Source organism: Eubalaena glacialis, unplaced genomic scaffold (assembly GCF_028564815.1).
Source record: "Eubalaena glacialis isolate mEubGla1 unplaced genomic scaffold, mEubGla1.1.hap2.+ XY scaffold_56, whole genome shotgun sequence".
Taxonomy (NCBI): Eukaryota; Metazoa; Chordata; class Mammalia; order Artiodactyla; family Balaenidae; genus Eubalaena; species Eubalaena glacialis.
The window spans coordinates 2,742,532-2,761,337 of NW_026871455.1; the positions used below are offsets into that span (position 1 = coordinate 2,742,532).

The window sequence follows — 18,806 nt, forward strand, 5'->3', positions numbered from 1 at the left end:
ACTGTGGCCATAGTTGAAGCCCTGGAGAGGCCTGAACCATCGAGAGTCTCCTATTAGTCTGTGAACAAGGAAGACAGGAGGAAGCTGCAGGAGACACAATGATAGTCATAGCGGTGAGGTCCCGGGAAATGAGGAGGGAAAGAGGAACCTCAACCCACAGGAAAGTTCAGTCGGGGATCATCTTACAGTTTGGCAGCCCCGGGACCACTGGCTTGTGAAGTTGAACCCGTCTGTCCTCATATCTGGTGATGAATGCATGGTATGTGTCGAGGTTAGGTAGGCAGCACCTGCGGACCCCAAGTTGTATATACAGTCTCTTCACTCACACAAAATGGTGGACATTGCATCAAGGCTCTCTGACTTTGGAATGACTAATTCATCTGTAGCTTTTATTTATTGGGTTTTGTTATGTTCAAACATGTCATGTCAGCTCATTTAATCACTGAACTCTCTTGAGAGGTTATTAAAGTAATTTCCACATGAGAACAGGGAGTTTTTTATTGGGGAATGCTTTGCCTGTAGTCACTGCTGATAAGTGGCAGAACATGTATATTGCCTGCATGTGCTAAGTCTGTAGATTTAACTGAAAGTTGTGGGGAGCAGGGATATTTATGAATTCCCAAGTACATATTTTTTAATAGGCAGCTCAGAATTAACATTCTGTTGTGGACTGTGCAGGTTATTTCACACCACCCCACATGTGATGCTCCTTTATCATGAAAGTCACTCTGTATTCAGAGTGTGCCCATTTCTGTGATGCATCTGAAAGGCATACGCCAAGTCAGCACAGAGGAACATTGGACTTGACGTCAAACAGGGTTTGAGCTTTCGATACACACAGCTGCCTTTTCTCAGTACTGTCACCCTCGACCATCACCTCCGGACATTTAGGGAGATGAGGCAGCCTGAACCAGAATGTCCAGCATGTTTTTAGGAATCAGTGACTTTCAAGACATGTGACTGTGAACTTCATCCAGAACTGGGGTCATGTCAATTGCAGGTTTCTTTGAGTGAAATGTCTCTGGAATCTTGTTGAAGTCAATGTAGAAAAATCCCTCCAATAGTGCCACAATTCTGTGAACGTATCAATCTTATTAATCTAACCTTCTGCATATTCCTTAGCCTTAGAGGAAAGGATAGCTCTGTTGTTACAGGTGCTAAATTTCAACGCAGTGCCCATTGTTTAGGTCCCTGCCTTTCGGCGCTTTTCCTCATCTTGATCTCGCCAACATCCCACCCATTTTATTTTTCGTTTGTTTTACCCTTAAAGATATATTCTAATTGTCAATATCCTATAATATGTTTCCAATTACTGGTATATTCCTCCATTTCATATCTTTTCTCTGTGTTAAAGACCAATATTTTAAACATGTTCACAGACGCTGGCTTCAGGAAGAACCCATTTATCTGAAGGTCAACAGTAAGTATATGGGGATGAACCCCGCTGTCCACATAGAGACATGATCTTAGGGTAAGAGGAATTCAGCACAACCACCTGACTGAAAGTGGACTTAAACCCTGGCTCAGCAGAGGTTTTTGAATAGTTTGCATTTGGAACCATATTGTCTCAAAGACAAACTGTACCTTGAGTTTCAAAAGGGCAGTTGCTTAAATGTAGCTCATGTATATAGTGTTTGAAAAATAAAGAAGACCTAAAACTTAATCAGAAAACGATGGCAGTGAGAGGCTACGAAATAGAAAAATCTATGTGAATTCAGCAAAGTGAGACTCTATGTGAATATAAGTACCATGGTGGGGGGGTAGTTAGTGGAGACCATCACTGAGGGAGCAGCCTAGAATTCATGTGTAGAGAACTAAAGAAATGAATTTTATGTGAGCAAACTTTTAACAGTCTTTCCTTTCCTTATCAATAGCAGAGACTTCACACTGGAGAAGAGCCCACTGAATGAAACAAATATGAGGAGATTTCACACAGAACTCAATTTTCTCGCCACATGAGTGACCTCTTACAGGACAGAAACCCTATGCTTGCAATCAATTTGGAAGAGCCTTCAGCCTTTATTCATCATTTAATTAACATAAGCTAATTTATACTGGAGTGAAACCATGAAGCTCTCATCAATGTGGGAAGGCGTTCAGGCAATGCTGTAACCTTAGATGACATGAGAAAACTCACCCTGAAGTCAACCCCTATATATGTTATAAATGTGGAAGATAGTTGAGCTGGAGCCTCACATTTAAATACACCAGAAGCTCACACTGGAGAGAAACCTTAATGTGATAAATGTGGGACACACTTCTGCTGAACCTTAACTTTTATTCACACTGATGAACTCACAAGGTGAGAAGCCCTCTCTCTCAAAACACTGTAAAATCTGGTGTTTCAATGATTTTATTCCTTTTATATTTTCACTTAATGTGCCCCTCATAACTTAAAATTGAATTACAAGTAAATTTAATTTCTCACAAGAGTCCTAGTCCTGGAGAATTTGTGGACCCGCCCATGAAAATCCCAAGAATTCAGTCAGGCAGGGGTTTATTTGTACATCAGAATTTTTTAGCCAAAAGCTTTTTTTCCCCACCAAGAACAGATAGATATGTCAGGACCGAGAAGTTGGAAGATCATTCCAGAAACACAACAATGTAAAGCAACTATACCACAATAAATAAAATAAGGTAAGATAAAATAAAATAAATCATTGCAGACATGGAGAGTTTCTTTTTCAGATTTGGAAAGGGTAGGGGCTGCATGATAAGGTCTGGCTCCTCTTCAGATAAATTGCTTTTACTTTGTTGGCCTAAAAACATTCATTATAACCCTAAAGTCCACTGACGTCTAATGGGTGAAAGCATGGTATTGTAGGGGTCTATAAAGCATGGGATGTTGCCTGCAACCTTTGTGTGTCTGTGCTCTTGTCTGTGTACATGCACATGCACACGCACACACACAGACATGCAAGCAAGGGAGAGAGCATATAGCATCCATCTGATCCTAAAGAGAAAATGTGAGTCTGGAATCAATGGCATAAATGTGTCATCAAGAGAAAGAGCATCTAAGTTACCTTATTCATTAATGTATCAAATTTTCAATTACTAACAAATATTTACTGAAAGCTTCCAGGATTTCAGAACTTGGCTTCTTATGAGAACTAAATTGTAAATAATACAATGTTCCTATCTTCATAGAATTCTACATAATAAGGAAGTCAATTCAAATACACTGTAAAATAAAATTTCTGATATTAAAAATCAAACATACATAAGGGTTTACAAATCACGTAACTACAATATGTTTGCTACTAATTTACAAAGAAAAGTTGCCACTTCATAAAATAATATTGAGATTTATAACAGTGTCATTATAGAACTTTGGAAGGCCAAAAATTCTCAAAAAGACTGGGTTATTAAAAAATATTTTACAAAATTCTGAACCTTTCAAAAGCTATTCTGCAAGATTTGGGAAGAATAAAGATAGATTTCCATTTCTAACAGCCAAGATAATTGTTCAAAATGTTATGAAATGAGTATTTTTAAATTAATTGTTCAATTACAAAATACACTTTTGAAAATCAATAATGTGTTTTATTAGAATACAAAAACTGCACAGGCCTATTAAAATACATTTAGCATCCATTTTATTCGAGATTCAGTGGAACACCATTTTATTTATTCATTTATCTTCTTCCAGTTTTACTGAGATATAACTGACATAGAGCACAGTGTAACTTTACAGTGTATAATGATTTGACTTACATATGTTATGAAATGATTATCACACTAAATTTAGTGAACATTCAGCATCTCATATAGACACAAGATTAGAGAAATAGAAAAATGTGTTTTTCTTGTGAGGGAACCCTTAGACTTTATTCTCTTAACCACTTTTATGTATAGGAGACAGCAGTGTTAATTATCTTTATCATGTGCTACCTTGCATCCCTGGAACTTCATCTCTCTTATGTCTGGACGCTTGCGGTTTGGGCCACCTTCATCCAGTCCCACCCCTTCCCACGCCCTGCCTCTGGCGACCACAAATCAGACTGTTATTGGATGAGTTTGTTTGCTTGTTGGTTGGCTGTTGAAATATAACTGATCTACAACACTATATTACTTCTTGTTACACAACAGAGTAATTTGGAATTTCTATACATTTCAAAAGGAGCACCGGGTCCTCTGCATGGGGAGGGGCCAGGGCACTGGCGAGTCTGAGGCCCTGGGCCCCGCCGCCCAACTCAGGGACAGGCCCCTGCCTGCGGAGGACGAGGCAGCCTCCAGGGGCCAGAGGAGATGCTGGGATCGCGCCCCTTCTCTCTGACCTCCGACCCCAAGTTCCCGCGGCGGCGGCGGCAGAGACCCCGGGCCGGGGTGTGCGCCGAGGGAGGGCAGCGGGTGCGGTTCCGGCCCCGCGGGGCTGAGCCCGGCCGGCGGGAAGCCCTCTGCCGGGCCGTGGAGCCGCTTTACCGCCCGTGGTGCTCCCATGACTGCCGCTTCCCCTGAGCGCGGAGGAGCGGGACCGTCTCTTGGGCCTGTAGGCCGCCCCGCTCCTCTCCTCGCCGCCTCCAGGGCTCCCGCCACGCATCCAGCACCTGCGACCTCAGCGAGTGGGGAAGGAGGTCGAGCGGGGATGGGCCCAGCCGCGATCGCCGCCCCAGCCCGGAGCCCTGCCCTGTGCTCCGCCCGCCCCGCGGTCGCTCCTTCCCAGACCTGCCGGCCGAGCTGCAGGCGGAGCCGGGGAGACACGGAAGCCAGAGGCGCCGTCGGGGATCTCCTGGCCGGTCCGGGGACACCAGGCCGCTTTCACTTCTGGCTCCACCGGCTTCCCGGTGTGTAGCCTAAGAGCCGGAGGACGCAGCGCTGGGCCGCTTTGCTGTCTGCACGCTGCGCGCAGGGCCGGCACTGGAACAACAACGCGGGGGTCAACTACACACTGCACCCCGCGTGCTACCTGTTTGATCCTTGTCTCTGGTGTGAAAGGGCCCAGATTGCCCATCCTGCGCGAAAGTAATGTTCTTTATAAATGTTTTGTAGAAGGTGTTCTGTCCCCTGCCAAAATAAGATGTTTGGTGACTTGAACGGTCAGAGTCATCCGCTGGTGCTGGCCGTGAGGTTGAAGAACAGGTCACGGCCCGAACCCCCTTTGGGTGCACAGAAGCCACAACAGCTGCCAGACTCCGCTGGCCATTAGCCCTCAGAGAAGCTGGACTCTTAGCGGCTGGACTCCAAGCCACGGGTGGGGCTGGAAAGGCGGCTTTCTGTCCTTCTGGGAGCCACAGAAGTTAGTGGTGAATTGATGGATGAGGAACTGTGCCCAGCAAGTAACTATTGCTCAGAACTCTTTGGGCCCCTGCTCGCTGTCGGACAGGGAGCACAGGGGCAGGACAGTCTCACTCACTGCTGGTGGCTGGGTACGCCAACACGAGGGGACCATACATGAGCAGAGGCTGGCACCCTGGGGGAGGAATTTATCCCCTCACACCTTGGGCAGATTTTGGTAATTTGTTTTTTGTTTTGATTTTAGTTTTCATATTTTCTGGCGCAGGGCTAGTACAATCAATTCGTTTTGGAATGCTGGTATCTAAGGAGGGATGTTTGCACTGTAACTCGAGAGAACAGGCCATTGCCTCCTACATCCCATCGGACTAATTCCACACCCAGCTTGTGCTGATAGGAACTGCAAACGAAGAATGGTTTTTATATTTTTAAATGGTTGAAACTCTTTCATGAATAGACTATTTGCAACACACGAAAATTATATAGCATTCAAATTTCCTTGTCTATAAATAATGTTTTACTGAAACACAGTTATACTCCTTTATTTACATTTTACTGCAGCTGCTTTTTGGCTACAATGACTGAGCTGAGTGGAAAGAACAGACATCATATGGCGAATTTAAAATATTTACTCTCCGGTCCTTTACACAAGTTTGCCAATCCCTGCTCTAGAAAAGCGGGGAAAAAATTTTTTTTGAAACACATATGCTGGGATTTATACTTTTAAAAGAGTTAAACTTTTAGAGAATTTTGTCCTTGGAAACAAACTTTAGGTAGAAGTAAATATGTTACATTACTCTCAGTAATCTCAGTTAGAATAAACACTAATTCACAATTATTTCTGCACTAAGGAAGGGAATCCACCTGCAGATTTTTTTATTTTCATCTAAGAAATAATCACAAAGTAGTGTAACTAAAACCTAGCACCCACCTGAATTAGCATCAACTGCCAAAACTGATAGATATTTCTGAGCCTCAGAATAGGACATTGTAAGCCATAAAAGTATTTACTTTAAATTTTGGTTTGGCGACATATCTTGACGGTGGCAGTGTTTACCACAGTTAATTGATCATTGAGAATTTCATCAAGAATCATTTTCTAATAGAAAACTCTCAAGAGTTAATGCACTATAATTCACACTAGAGTAAAATAAACTAGAAAACAATCACATTGATGAAGCCATGAATATGTAATTTAATAAGAATATAAAAATATATAACAACAACAAAATCACTTATTACCTTATTTTCTGTTATTAAATATAAAAACATATTATGCAACTTCCAGATATTCTTGCATCTGGTAAGCCATTTCTTTCTTAAAAGGGCATTATTGCATAATGAAACATATAGGTAAATGCATTTTTAGATTTTTATTTTGTATTTAGGAACACATTTAAGTTCAACTTTACCAATAGTGTATATAATCGCATTGGGCCTATATACACTACAGAACACACTGGGAAATTCTGGATTTTATGAAAATAATGTGTTATTTTGGATTGTTTTGGATTATCAAAAAAATTAGAAAGAAAGTAAGAGTCCAATATAAAGAGCAAGATAGCAATCCTCTTGTCTGTTATCCTTTAAAATGGTAACCGGTTGAATTTTGAATAAAATCGATGATGAAAGGAATTTTAAGAGGCACGTACAGCAGAATTTTGAACCTTATAAAAATCGTTACTGATTTTCAAACATATAATTTTGAATTCTAACAATTTTAAAAGTACTCATTTTGGAATGTAGAGAACAGCAAACCTGGATCTTAAGACAGGAAATCAACTTTGCTCTCCCCAATTCATGCAAGCTAGCTTTTCCAAAATTGAGAATTTTTATAAAATATTTTTACTAACCAGTCTTTCTAAAAACATATAACTTTTCAAAGTTCCAGAATTGAGACTGTTTTAAATGTCAATTTTATTTTATGAAGTGCCAACTTTTTATTGTAGACTAGTAGTGATATTTTGTAACTATACAATGTATGAACACGTCTTTTTTTTAATGTCAGAAATTTTATTTTGCAATTTATTCTTATTACCTGCATTAGAATACAGAGTTCTAGGAAGAGAAAGGCGTTGTGTTATTTACAGTTTAATCATCATAACAATCCAAGTTCTGAAATGTTGGAAGTTCTCATTAAATATTTAATAATTGAAAAGTTGATAAATGAATGAACAAGGTGATTTAGCTTATTTCTCTCCTGCATGAATCCTTTATGCCAATAATTCCTGAGTCGCATTTTCCCTTTATGATCAGATAGTTGTTACAGTGTCCCTCCCTTGCATGTGTGTGTGTGTGTGCACTCAGATGCACGTACACACAGTAATGTTGCAGCTAACATCTAGGGCTTTTTTAAATTTTTTTTTTTTAAGATTTTTTTTTTTGATGTGATGTGGACCATTATTAACGTCTTTTATTGAATTTGTTACAATATTGTTACTGTTTTATATTTTGGTTTTTTGGCTGCGAACCATGTGAGATCTTAGCTCCCCGACCAGGGATCGAACCCGAACTTCCTGCATTGGAAGGTGAAGTCTTAACCTCTGGAACGCTAAGAAAGTCCCCATGATGGGCTTTATAGGCCCTAGAATACCATTTCTCAACCCATTAGACTTCAATGGACCTCAGTGCTATAACGAATGTTTTGGCCAACAAAGAAAAAGAAATTGAACTGAAAAAGGACCAGAACTCATCATGCAGCCTGTATGCTCTCCCTAGCTAGCCTTCTTGAAGGTTTAATTGACAAAATAGACATTGTCTTTATGCTGATCTTTCTCCCGGAACATTTTTTTTTAATATAAATTTATTTATTTTATGTATTTATTTTTGTCTGCGTTGGGTCTACGTTGCTGTGCACGGGCTTTCTGTAGTTGGGGCGAGTGGGGGCTACTCTTCGTTGCAGTGCGCAGGCTTCTCATTGCAGTGGCTTCTCTTGTTGCCGAGCACGGGCTCTAGGCGCGTGGGCTTCAGTAGTTGCAGCACATGGGCTTAGTAGTTGTAGCTCGCAGGATCTAGAGTGCAGGCTCAGTAGCTATGGTGCATGGGCTTAGCTGCTCTGCGGCATGTGGGATCTTCCTGGACCAGGGATTGAACCCATGTCCCCTGCATTAGCAGGCGGATTCTTAACCACTTCGCCACCAGGGGAGTCCCTCCCGGAACTTTTGCTAGTACCATTTTTCTAGATCAAAGAGTAAAGCTTTAAGGGTAGACTTACCAATGTGTCTCTGAGGGATCTCCTTTGTGTTTATATGATTTAGTATATGCACCCGTTATTGTTCTAATACATTCTTAAAGTAGAACTGTTTTTATGTGTGCTAAGATCTTTCACCTTCTCAGTGCTGAAGATATCTATCTGTTCTTCTTGGACAAAACAAACAAAGAAACCCTTGGCTACAAAATGCTAAGTAAGGATTAAACCACCGTCTGACTCTGAATTCTTGAGTTCTTCCTGTCCATGTACCCACAATTATTCACTTTTCTTTAAATATAATTAATGTACAATTCTTTTTTAAAATCATATGGGAAATAGAAAATGAAAGTTAAGTAATAGAATTAATTGAAGCAGCAGAGGTTAATCACAAAGTATGTGTGTATTTATCCTTGAAGGCATTCATCCTGAACGTGTATACACATATTTGGACACTAATGTAAGCGTTAACACACATCATACTATGTTTTACATTTTCAGTTAACATTCATCATTGTTTCCTGATTGATCCCAGTCTTTGTTATTACGATTATAATTTTATAAAGACAGAAAGTGTCTAACTGATCAACAGTGACAGAATATTAACAAAAAATGGGCCCATTCTTACTCATCTCAATATTTCATGATTTTGAATGACACATACCCACTCAGTAGTGCTTACATATTTGCAAATACTGATCTACTGAAGCAGGTTTGCTTCGTTTCTTCTTACTTGATACTGAATATTGCTTTCAGCACTTCTCAAAACCCTTCACCACCTACATCTTTATATTGTATACTTAATAAAAAGACAATTGCTGAAGGACTTAATTATTGTCTCAGTTGCATGCTAACACATTCTTTATAGACTATTTCCCCAGTATGAGTTTTCTGATGTGAATAGCAAGAGAAAGATTTTCCACATTGTCTTTAGAATTGGCATCTCCTCAGTGTGAGCACTTTCTTGTTCACTCAGGAATAAGGAATCCCTGAAGAATGTCCTTCCTTCATTACACTGAGATTATTTTTTCAGTGTGAACTCTCTCATGTCCAATGACTCCATGACGAATGTGACTCTAGCATTCATTTCATCGGATTTCTTCTACAGCAGTGATTAGATGATGTACCCCAAGAGGGATCTCCTCGTAGTCAACCTTGGGCTGTCTTCTCTACTGTGTCAGGGATGCAGCCCACTCTGAGTTCTCTGTGTATTCTGAAGCTGGAGTTCCAACTGAAGACTTCCACGATTACTGGGTCAGGGTTTCTCTCCATATGACTTTCCTGGTGGTTTAAAGGGGATAATTTCTGGCTGAAGGCTCCATATCATTGACTGCAGACACAGGGTTTCTACTCTGGTGTTTATAAAAGTGCGAGCTCTGGGTAAAGGCTGCACCACATGGATTCCAGACATAGGGTGTCTCTCCTGTCAGTTTTCTAGTGCGTATAAGCATGGGAGCTGCGTTTAAAGGCTTTTCCACATTCATCGCATTTGTAGGGTTTCTCATCAGTGTGAATTCTCCCCGATGACTAAGGTTATGGCTTTGACTAAGCACTTTCACACATAAATGATATTCATTGTGGTTCCTCTCCTGTGTGAATGTGCTCATGACATCGAAGGGTTGGATGGTCACTGAAAGCTCTTCCACAGTCATTCCAAACATAGGGCTTCTCTCCCGTGTGAGTTTATTGGTGTGAATAGAAATCAGCTCTCTGGCTGCATTACCTTTATAAGGTTCGTCTTCTCCAGTGTGAGCTGTTGGTGTATAAATGCGAGGCTTCAGCTGAATTATTTCCCACGTTCAGGACATTTGCAAGAGTCACTCCAGGGTACACTCTCTCATGTTGTCTAAGGTTGGAGGGTGACTAAAAATCTTCCACATTCTGAGATCTGCATGATTTCTCTCTAGTATAATTAACTTATGTTAATTCAGTGATGAATCACGGCTGAAGTCTCTCCCATTTGGGCTGAAAGTATAACACACGTGGAGTTAAAGTTGTTGTATGTGAAATGTCCTCATATTCATTGCATTCAGTGGGCTCTTCTCCAGCATGAAATCCCTGCTATTGACAAGGAAAGAGAGCCTGTTAAAAATTACTCACATAATATTCATTCAGTCATTTCTCTACATGTGAATTCTAGGTGGCTCCCTCAGTGATGGTCTTCATTGAAAATCTCCCCATGTTAGTTACATTCACAGGTAGTGTTACTTTGCTGAATTTAAACAGATTTCCTATCTGGTAAACCCTCACTGGTCATAGCTTTCTGATTCAGTTTTAGGTCTTCTTTATGTTTCAAACACTATATCCATGGGCTATGTTTAATCAATTACCTTTTCATTGAAGCCCAGGTTAGAGTTTGACATGTAATATCAAATGACATGGGTCCTCAGATTGTTCCATCCTCCATTAAATTGAGAGAAAATCTCCTGGCCACATGTCCAAGGCCATGGAGGGCAGAGCTAGGGTTGAGGCTCTGATGTTGCTGGTTCCCACATGGGGAGGAACCAAGGTGTCTGAGGGCAAGGGCATCTGGTGGGGCGGGGGGCGCAACAGGGAAGGTGGGGGTGCTAAAGGCCTGGAATGGGTGTTGGAGAACAAATGTTGGTGCCTTTCACCAAGAATTATTAAGTGAGAATTTTGCGAGAGGTGTCCTTGCTGTGGAGACAAGACTCTCCAGGAGACCATGGTAAGGGTTACCTGGGAATTAGTGTTAATCCTAGGAACTGAATATTAATAAAATAATAACTCTGAACAGTAAGTCGAATCAAAGTATAACACCCCATAATTTGCATTGTTTTCTGCAAAATGGGGTTATTATATCTCCCTTACATGCCGAGTAGCCAATGCAGCCTTGTTTTTGACCATGGGAGGAAAAAGCGTTCCTTCTGTCTGCGCATGCCTGTGGGTTAGGTGGGAGGGGTCACTCCTAGCTGAGTGGGTGGGGATTCATGCCTGGTGTATCTAACAATACTTTGAAAGGCTGGGTTCTCATGGCTGCTTTCTCTTTCCTCAGATTTATCTGCTTCATTTTCGGATTGTCCCTGCCTAAGGATGCAGAGGAGGGCAGGTGGTGGCAGAGTTCCTGATAATGAAACAACAGGTGAGAAAAAAATCTTACTTTGATTCCTGAATTGATCCATCTTTTGCCAAATGGTCAGGTTTCTACTTTGGGTCCGGATTTTCTAAGTGCACCCAGGAAATATTAACGCCAGTTATGTTCACCACCCTGTTAGGGATATGGCAGGTCAGGGACCAATGTAGAAATACTCTCTTTCCCAACATTTACTTTCACTTGTTCCAGCCTCCATTAAGCTGTGACCTCACAGAAGACGGGAGAGGTTTTTTCCTTCTCTTTTTTTAAAGGTCATCCCTTGAGCTCAGTGGCCTCCTTCATCATGTTACTGGCTGCAGTGGACTTAGGAATGCGGTGAACACAGGGGATAGAGAAGGACTCAGAGCAGAAATCTCTAGTCCAGTGGGGAGCAGGCGTTTCATCAGGTGAGTCCTGTGTCATAGGTGCTGGGGTGAGTGGGGGTTTGGTGAGATAGCAATAAAGAATCATTTATTTTTCCTAATTTTAAAAAGATTAACTTTTTACAGACTACTCATAAACATTTTGATAGCTTCAAAAAGATAAACGTAAGTTCCTTAACAAAGTTGTTCACATAACTCTTTTCCTTTGTGTTCTTAACCTTCATTCAATTTAGAAAGTTGAATGCAATGTCTGCAGATTCTTATTTTCTTAATTATGACTGTGTATGGAGGAGAAGGGGCATAGTACACAGAACAAAATGTAGAGCACCAGACAGCAAACGACAGTTTGGGGAGCTCCAAGACCTCACTTCGCCACAGTGACATCAATAAAACAACCAGGATCTGCCTGAATGAGCTGGGGTTCTAGCCCAGGGAACCCCAGAAGTGACAACAATGGGCTTTATGATCCCACCATCGCCATCCTTGGTAAGTGTTCCTATTAAACCCAGGGATGTGTGTGTGTGTGTGTGCTTGTCTGTGTGCGTGTGTGTGTGTCTTTCTTCTTCCTGGCACCCCTGGACTTGCCGAGTGTGCGTCTGTGTTTCATGAAAGCCATGGCCATGTGGTGCTAAAGTTATAAGACCTTCTCAGTCTTGTATCTTCCTGCGTTTTGAACATAAACTTTCTCTAAAAGGTCCAGATGCAAATGCTCAGTTGTCTCCTTGGCTCCTATCTGCAATGACATGGGATGTCTTTTCCTTGGGAAAGCAGCTCTAGGCTCATGGAGAGAAGAGCTGCACAGGTGTAGGGTGGGCAGAGATAACTGGAGTAACCAAGTGAATTGCTAAGGTCTCCTGATAAGGAGGTAAGAGGCTGGGCACCAAAGGAACCCAGGTCTGCAGAGTCAGGGTTCCGACTGCAGAATTCTCCACATTAGCGTGAGGAGCGCGTCTCCTTCGCGGCAGCCTCCTGCTCAAATCTTCCCAGCCCTGTCCGCTGCTGGGGTCGCGTCGTGCCGTGCCGAGCCGAACCGGCAGGTAGCTCCGAGGCGGACGCCCCGAGACGAACTCGAGCGTTTGAGCAGTCGGAGCTGATCCCTCGCCCGCCAGCGATCAGAATCCATCCCGCTGACGTTCGAGCCCGTTGTCGGGAGCCACCTGGCGGCCGCTTTTATATTGTCCCTTCCCTCCTGAGCTTTGACGACCTTCGCGAGGGATGTGACTCGCCCGCTAGGCAAGGGGCAGAGTTCCGGGAGGCCGCTGACGTTGGCGGCGACCATCCCGCTGATGCGGAGTGGTGGGCGCATCCTGCTCTCACCGGAGATTGAATGTGGAGAAACGTGTGTTGTGGGGCCGGCGCTGAGCTCCCTGGGACGGTTGTGGGGAGGTCTGCGCTGGTCGACCAGCACTCCCTGGTGCCCCTTGGCCCGCGGAGACCTCCCGTCCTACTACGTGTGACCAGGAGAGGATGTCCGTGCCCGACGTCGTCCTCCGTGTGTCAGGATCCTTCGGTGCGTCCTCGCCGGCATGGGGACCCGGGTCCATCCCGGTGCAGTCGAGGCGGTGGGGCTGCTCACCGGGGGGCACTTCAATTTCTCCGAGTTCCACGTGTGGCCGTCACGGGGGCGGATCTTGCCCCGAGGCAGGGGCACGGGATGCGTGTCAAGAGACGTGATCCACCCGGCAGATTGAACTGGCGTCTACGCGGGGAGCTCCCGCCCCCATTCCTTGGTCGCCTCGTCAGCGTGGGCTTGCGTTTGTGCAGGGCCCCTCACCGCGGACTGTCGAGGGCAAGCGGGAAGGGCGCTAGTGGAGATGTGGCAGTCCCTCCTAGGCTTCGGTGGTCGTAGGTCGTAGTCGTTTCTCTTTGGGAAACAGGGACCGCCCGGGGCATCCGGTGATGGTCGTGAGCAGACACGAGCCTGGCCACGATCCTGGGTTGGCGCGGTTGTCAGTAGCTTCACTGAAGAAGCTCTGCAGACAGGGAATGTCCTACAGACGCGCGGGCGGACGGGAGGACCCCCCAGGGCGAGAAATGGGACCGATGTTGGACTGGGTCAAGGCCGAGTGTCTGCGGCGTGGCAGTGCGCTTTCACCGGTGTGAGATCTGGATCCTTCCTGTTGAGGTTCACACCAGTTGCACGTCACTTGGCATCTGCAGCGGAAAGGTCGACCAGATGGCCGGATTTCGTTATTGGTGCAAGAAGAAAATTTAATGAATTAAATTTTTTTTGTTGTGAGATTCACTACAGTGTGAACATTAGTGAAATGAGAAACCCTAATGTTTACAGTAAATCGACATTACTCTAATAATTACTATATTTGCAGTTTTTTCACAAAATGTTGATTTATGAAATTTAAAATATATTTAGTACAATTTGTTGGTGATTCAAGTCTGCTAATGAGAAAACTGGAATTCTTTTGCAAGGGGGATGCCATTTAGCTTATTACAGATTCCTGTCATCAAAATTTCAGTTGTTAATCCTGACTTATAAGGAGATTTTGCATAGTTTACATATTTCATATTTGAAAATTCTTTTCACACAGATATGTACTACCAAATACTGCAGTTCATGAGCGTATGATTTTAATTGAGCATATTCATTGCTTGGAAGGAATTTATAAAATTCTGTTAGATTCTTCTATTGATATTTGCCTTTTAATATGTCATTATATTGTACATTAGTCATTTCCAATTCTGTTTGCAGTTAATTTTTAAAACATTGATTCAAGTTTATCTATCCACAGAGTATCTGATTGATTGAAGATGATGAAGGAGGGTTTTGGGATGCAGAATTTTCTAAATCCTCCTGATAGTCTGGCAACGTCTCCCTCCAGCCACAAGGCCCTGTCCCACACCTTGCAGCAACCAATCTGGAAAACCAGATTCCAACCTCTGCAACAATAGGCCCCAAGGGTCAGGACTTGGTCAGTGACTCACAGCTTCATCATTTTCAGTCTTTTCCATGTAGAACCAAATGCGGGGAAAGCCAAATATATTCCCCTAAGTAATCATTTAGGACGCCCCTCTTCCTATCAGCTTGTCTCCAGCCTCCCACATGACAAGCTCTGGGCAGGACATGCCTTCCTTTTTTGCCACCAGAAAGTGTCCCCACTCTTATGTGTGCCCTGAGTCTCAGCCTGATGTGAGTGGTGGTGGCTGACTCCCATGCTCTATAGACAAGTTCTGAGTGAATAGTGCTTCTTCTCATTTGAGGGGGTGTCTTTTTTCATATCTACAGAGCTTAGTATGGCAGGAAGCAAATAAAACTCATGATATTGTTTCCCATGTTATTTAAAAAATCACATTTATTAATCACCATTTTTTAAGTTGAGACATAATTCACATACCATAAAATTCACCCTTTGAAAAGTGTAGAATTTAGTGATATATAACCTATTCACAAAATTGTGCAACCATCGGCACTAATACCAGAACATTTCATCACCTCAAAAAGAAACCCCATCCCCATTAGTCTCTTCTATTCCACCTATGCTCAGGCCGCGGCCACCACAAATCTGCTTTCTGTCTCTACGCATATGCCTATTCTCAATATTTCTTGTGACTGGAATCATACAACATGTGCCCTTTATGTCTTTCTTCTTATACCTAATATCATGCCTTTGAGGCTCATGTTTTAGAATGTATCAGTAACGTACTCCTTCGTTTGGCCTAAGAATTTTTCTTTTTAAGCCATAAGATTTTACGTACATTCACATGCCACCTGGGGTTTTTTTTGTAAAAAATATATTTTCCATTTTAACCATTTAAAGTCTAGAGTTGACTAACATTAAGTACCACTTCCCTGCCTGACCCCAACTTACCCCACTCACCTGGAGCTGTCAGTAGGCCCAGAGGACACAAGCCCAGCCATGCTGCCCTTCCTTGGAACTCCCAACGTCATCCAACCTGACCATGACCCCACTATTAGTGCCCCTCATTGTAGCAAAGAGAACTCCGGACACGGAGAGACTCTAGTGAAGAGGGCAGCTGCCCCCAGGCAAGTTGTTGTGCTTGGGACAAGGAAGCAGTGCCCTGGGACCTGCAGTCACCCAGCGGCCCCATGAGGTACAGTGCTGGTCTCCTGAGGGCGTATTCTGCTGAGGTCCCCGCCAGGCCCCTATGGAGGAGAACCAGTGAACACTTGGGGACATTTCTTGTCATTCTTTTCTCCCTTCCTTCCTTTCTTTCTCTTTTTCTCTTTCCACCCGGAAGAGGTAAAGCTTGACAAGAAAAAACTAAATGACTTTCTAGACCATCCATATTTCAGGGCTGCCTCATGGACCTGTCCTTATTTTCTCCATAAAAACCCTCTAAGGAACTAAGATGTGCTACGTGTTCCATGCACGCTCACTTGTGTACCTGCCGTGCACAGTCCTCTATCTTCCCTTCCCTCTTCCAACACTTCAGTCCCCTGTGGGGGCTTATTCAAGGGCAAAGATTGCTGTGAGTTCCAGTATGATGTCTGCCTCACCCCCTTCATGACTGTCTTGCTGACTCAATAGCCTGTGTCCTGGCTGTTCAGGAGCCCTCGTCTGTCCTCTGCTTAGGGACACTGCTCATCGTTAGCAACACCCACCTGTATTCCTCACTGTTCAAGCCCTGGGAAATCGGCTGTCCTGACCTGGGACAGCTTTAAATATAAGAAATTGCTACCTTCTACCGCTGGGGTCAAAAGGCTGGGTGTGTGGTCCAAGGCTCTCGGAGGTGTTTTGCATCCTCCCAGAATCTCCTCTCACCTCCTTAAGAAACTCTACTACCAGGACACCTCCAACCAACACCCTCCATTAGGTGCTGAGCTGTCAATATTTCCAGCCCAGAAAGACCACAGCCTGTGCTTTGCAACAGGGAAAACCCTCCCCTCTACCTCCAGTCCATCCAAGTCGCCCCCTGTTCCTCAGCTTGCACATCCCACAGACGGTTTCTGAGTCTGTTCAGCAGGCGAGGTCCCATAGGTGTCAGGCCCTGAGTCTCTTCCAGCCACCATGTTCCACCCAAACCTACATGATGAGTCCACGGTCCTCTGGGAGTGCAGGGCCCCCTCCCATGTGACTCTTCTGGCACTGTTGCTGGATCTCCTTCCTCCTTAAATCAGGGCAAGGAGCTTGGTTTCTCTGGGCCTGTGGGTGGGGAAGGGTAGGAGGGGACGAGTGGCCTAGAGAGTCCAGTCCATTCTGTATCCTGTGGGCCCATGACCCTGGTGGGTGGAAGCAGAGGGGATAATGGGACAGCGAGGATCTTGGCCTGCTTAGTGGCTCGGGATTTAGGGCACATTCAAGTGGAGGCTGAACCTACTGGAGAACGTTGGTTAACAAACAGTTTCTGCATGTGTAGGAGCTGAACCAGTTCACCAAGCTCTCTCAAAACTAACATCCATTTATAAACACTCTTACTTCTGGTAACAGGGAAAGGGCAGAGTATGTTCTCAGAAACTCCTCCCTAACCTCCTGGGAACATTCTGACAGGGTCTTTGAATATGCAACAAATGTCTGCTTTGATTAAGAAGACATTGGATGATTTGAAGGTACATTTTGGTAATGTAGAAAACTACGGTACTTCAAAATTAAAATCCTATTTTATGATTTAGAATCTACTGTACTTAGATGACTGATAAATTGTTTAATGAAGGCATTGGTAAAAATAAAAGCTGAGAGCTAAACATTTTTAACATTACTTTCTATTTTCATTAATTTTACATTATAGTCTAAAACTGTGGCATGCTTACCTATTTGTCCATCTATCTATCCTTCTCTCTCTCTCTGTAGTTTTAAGATGTTTGTCATGATTTGGTAGGTGCCAATTCTTTTGCAACACGCACACTTCATTGTGTAGGAGAAGTGGTAACATTTGTTCACAGGAGTGTAAGTGAGGAGGTGATGCACGGGCGGGCTGGGCCACTGCAATGTGGTGAAAGAAGGACAGGTATTGTCCAGGGGGGCTGGGCCCTGGCCCCTAGGCTCCTGCTTTTATCCAGACATCTGGGGCACCCTGATTCACTCTTGACCCAGTAAACAGGGGGCCTAGAAAAGCTCTGTGAGCAGCCTTGGCCAGGAGCTCTTCATGTAATTCTCTCCATTTACATCGAGGGCATGGAATTCTCTCAAAGATCTTCAAAGTTCTCAGTTCTTCTGATTTCTATAGTCTTCGCTTTTCTTCTTGCCAAGGATGTCACTAACTAAATTAGCCTATGTATGATTAATATGAACATATGTTATTGATATATTAATAAATATTATATTAAAATAATATTAGTATATCATATTTAACATTTTATTTACATTATATGTACATATACTTATGTAATACTCTTTTATTATAATAAATGAAATTAATAAATATAAATAAGCTATTAATATGAATATATATTACACCTGCGAGTCAGGATTTGCCTCCTGGGTGCTCAACTATGCCCACAGAGCCACACTGTTTGCCTGAAAAAATGAAGACTTCAGGGCAAAGTGAAATGTGAGGGGGAGGCGGGCAGAGAAAACCCAACCTGCAATCTCAGTGAAGAATGAGGTGTGTTCTCGAGACCATCTTGAAGCACACAGTCTTAGTGAGGGGAGTGGATGCAAACACGGTCACCCGCGCCGTGCGCCCTGTCTGGAGTTGGGGGTGGAGGAAGCGTCCTCCAGGTATTTCTTCTCTGGCTCCTCCCACCGGACTCCCTCTCCTCCCCAGTCTCTGCTGCGACACTTGTGTTTTGCCACCTGGAGGTGAATTTACCCCTCCTCCACTGTTTCCTACCTCCTGTCTCTCTTTTCTTTCCCTTCCTTGAAGCTCTCAGGCCTGCTATCAGCCAGGCTGAGGCCCACAGCCAGTCATAAACACCTTCCCTGCAGCCAGCGAGCCGTCCTTGCCCCATCTTCCTCCTTTCAGAGCTGGGATAACTGGGTACCTGCTGTCATTGGAG

General features: G+C 43.7%; 1 long non-coding RNA gene across 1 annotated transcript; it reads left to right on the plus strand.

Annotated features, from left to right (window-relative positions):
- The first annotated feature begins 1,352 nt into the window (after nt 1-1,352).
- On the plus strand, nt 1,353-17,497 carry LOC133083676 (uncharacterized). The gene is made up of 5 exons (XR_009699227.1): nt 1,353-1,420; nt 11,433-11,519; nt 11,783-11,917; nt 12,127-12,379; nt 14,641-17,497. It is a non-coding gene; the product is annotated as an uncharacterized LOC133083676 (long non-coding RNA).
- The last annotated feature ends 1,309 nt before the right edge of the window (nt 17,498-18,806 follow it).